The following is a 3,320-nucleotide window of genomic DNA, read 5'->3' as shown; positions in this document are numbered from 1 at the left end:
CCAGAATGCAAAAAATAAAAAAAAAAAAACACAAAAAACAAAAACAAAAAAATACCCAAAACATTAATGACAGAAAATGCAATCCTGTGCAATAAAGGAGTTGATATTGATAAATTATTGATAAGAAAGAATAAAAACCTCTTGGTTGGTCTTGGAAGCAATTATTTGACTAGAACACCAAAAACACAGGCAACAAAAGCAAAATTAAACAAGTAGGATGGCATCCAATTAAAAAGCTTCTCAGAAAGAAATAGAAAACTTGAACAGAACGATTACCAGCAATGAAGTTGAATCAAAAATCTCCTAACAAACAACAACCCAGGATTAGATGGCTTCACAGGAGAATTCTACCAAATATTTATTTATTTATTTACTTACTTACTTATTTACTTATTTATTTAGAGAGAACCTACAGATACTTTATTGCTCACCTTTCACACAAAGTGCACCTCCAGCTATTTTCTTTCACAGCTTGACAATGTTTATGTATACAAAAATCCAGCAAGAAGCTTCATGTAGATTTCAGTAAAGGAGAATATAAAACATCAACTCAGTTAGGCTTTTGTTTTCTGCAGCAATAATAAAGGGCCTCCTGCACTAAGCAAAAATCTGCCCTCTTACTTGGTAGTACATTTCTTCCATTACAAAAAAAGTCTCCTGCCCAAAGCAAACTAACTTGTATTTGCTGACCCAGTGGTATTAACTCATGCATAAAACAAATTTCAGTTTGCTGTTTCTTCTAACAGATTTCAAGTAAAAATAAGGTTTAAGGAAGAACTTGTTTTGAATGGATACAGGTCATTTTGAATTGTTATACTATATAAATGCCTACATGTACTATAGGTTCATGACTTAGCTTGCTTTTATAATCTTTACGGCTTTTGGCTGTGTTCAAGGTTTTCAGAGTCAAGCATATGATACAGTATTCCATCAAAAAGATTAAGCTCCTGAATGTGCTATCTGCAGAAAAGCTCACTTAATAGGAACAGTCCTAAAAGTCTATCATGAAGCAAATGGGGCATAATCTCTCTGAATAAAAAGCCAATCAAGGCAGAACTGTGCTTGGAAAATAGGCATTAGGATACCTTAAGGAAAACACATATAAATGGATTGTTGATATGAAGAAGGTTTCTTAGTTGTAAATCTAAAAATATCTAGGAAAATCCTCATTTCCAAAACCGCTTTTTGAAAACTACTTATTCAAGTAATTTCTTCCTAAAAAAGTATGCATGTTCTGACTGTGGAATGTCTACTGGTCAATTAAAGGCAATTTTAATTACCTTTTAAAAAGTTCTTTATATAAAGGAGAGATGTACATATTTCTCAAACAAACTGTGTTATATAAGTCCTTAAAAAAAAAAAAAAAACCAACAGAATTGAATGAAGACCTACAAATATTTATGCCAAGCAGGAATCTGCCTGCCACCCATGGTCTCACATTAATTCAAAATTGATGCTGGACTAATGATTCTGAAACTAAGTTTCTATTACTTGAACTCTAGCAAAGTGTAAGGTTCTGTACCCTCAACTAGTATGTCTTCCCAGTTTAAATCCAGAATGATTATACTGATAACCTCCATGCTGGAACTGCTGTTCAAATTGTCCCCCTTGGTGATAATTCTGGCTCCCCCTTCCTCCCTAACCTCCTCCTTTGCCCCCACTTCCAACTCAGCCTCCACGACCACCTCTCCCTCCACGACCACTGCCTCGATCATTATGGTGCCCATCATCTTGGTATCTATTGTCCTGCCGGTATCCACCACCCTGGTATCCACTTCCTGTATATGTAGATGTTTGGAAGCCACAATACCACCGCCTTGATAGCTGCCACTGTGGCCACCACCATGATAGCCACCTGGCTGGGAACCTGAATCTTGATAACCACCATCTTGGTAGCCACCTCTTCCTCCACTCCCTCCATCCATCCATCTTGCCTTTTCCAACATGGTGACATCTCTGGAGGTGGAGGTTCAATTTCATTGGGTCTATTTCCTCTGTCAGGCACTCTGCCCATCAACACCTTATTGATGGCACAGGCAGTCTTTTCTCTTATAGAGTAACTGCTTGTCCTTAAAATCTTCAAGTCTTGTCTTGCAGCCAAAAAGTGGGCAACAGAAATAGTACTTTTAGGAGATAAGACTGAGTGTTTCAGCTGGTAAACTTTTGCTTATTTTTCTGTCTGACTCTTAGCTCTGTCAGACTAGCCAAAAGACTAGACAATGACATCCAAACCTTTTATTAACAGCTTTCTCTGAACTTCATATTCATTGGCTATGGCTTGGTTAATTGCTTCTATCTTTTCCCAGTGGGCTGGTCCCATTGGCTTCTTCAATAAAGGCTTTCCCACATGGTTAGGTGGAACTTTTGCTAATGTCTCCTTTAATTTTTTTTTTTCAATCCCACTGAAGAATTGGAACATAGTTATATTGACTGGAGGTTTGGACCTTCCTAGAGCAATATATATGTCTTTCAACTCTTGAAAGACCTCACTACCGCCTCCTTCTTGAGCTTTTTTTTTTTTTTTGAGGAGTATTCACACAGAGTATTCTGGCAGCTTCTAGTTCTGAGATGAGGTATGTGAGCAAAAGGAGGCAGTTCTTCTGAAGGAGAAGGCACTTGGTCACATCACCAGGTGTTAGTGATAGATATGGATAGTTCATTTCCCTAGTAGCCCACTCACCTCTAGCGGGAATTCTTCAGCTTCACTTGGGTCGTTAGTTGTTTGCACATTTTCCTTTAGTTTACAGAACACTCTTAATTCAGACACCAGCCAAGCACAGAGTTTGGTAAACTCTGGGGAACTGGCTCCTGCAGAGACTGCCTGAAACAGAGCGCCATCTTCCAACAATGGACCCTTATAACCTAGATATTCCAATAACTCCAAGATATCAGTCTCCATGAAGTCACACTCCATGTTCTACCAAACATTTAAAGAAGAATTAATACCTATTATTCTTAAACTATTCTAAGAAATAGAAATGGAAGGAAGACTTCCAGTTCATTCTATGAGGCTAGCATTATTCTGATACCAAAACTAGATAAAGACTCCACAAGAAAAAAGAACTACAGGCCAATATTCCATGATGGACATGGATGTAAAAATTCTCAATAAAATATTGGTAAATCAAATCCAACACTATATTTTAAAAAAATCATTCACCACAATCAATTGTGACTTATTCCTGGGCTCAAAGGGTGGTTCAATATTCACAAATCAAACATGATAAACCACATTAATAAAAGAAAGGATAAGAACTGTATATTCTTTTAATAGATGCACAAAAAGCATTTGACAAGTACAACATCCATTCATGATAAAA

At 37.0% G+C, this 3,320-nt stretch overlaps 1 pseudogene; it reads right to left on the bottom strand.

Annotated features, from left to right (window-relative positions):
* Positions 1 to 1,524: 1,524 nt before the first annotated feature.
* On the bottom strand, positions 1,525 to 2,914 carry LOC118529493 (protein FAM98A pseudogene; annotated as a pseudogene).
* Positions 2,915 to 3,320: the final 406 nt, after the last annotated feature.

Source organism: Halichoerus grypus, chromosome 11 (genome assembly GCF_964656455.1).
Source record: "Halichoerus grypus chromosome 11, mHalGry1.hap1.1, whole genome shotgun sequence".
Lineage (NCBI taxonomy): Eukaryota > Metazoa > Chordata > Mammalia > Carnivora > Phocidae > Halichoerus > Halichoerus grypus.
Note: the sequence above shows the minus strand (reverse complement) of the source record. Positions and strands in the feature narration are given on the sequence as shown.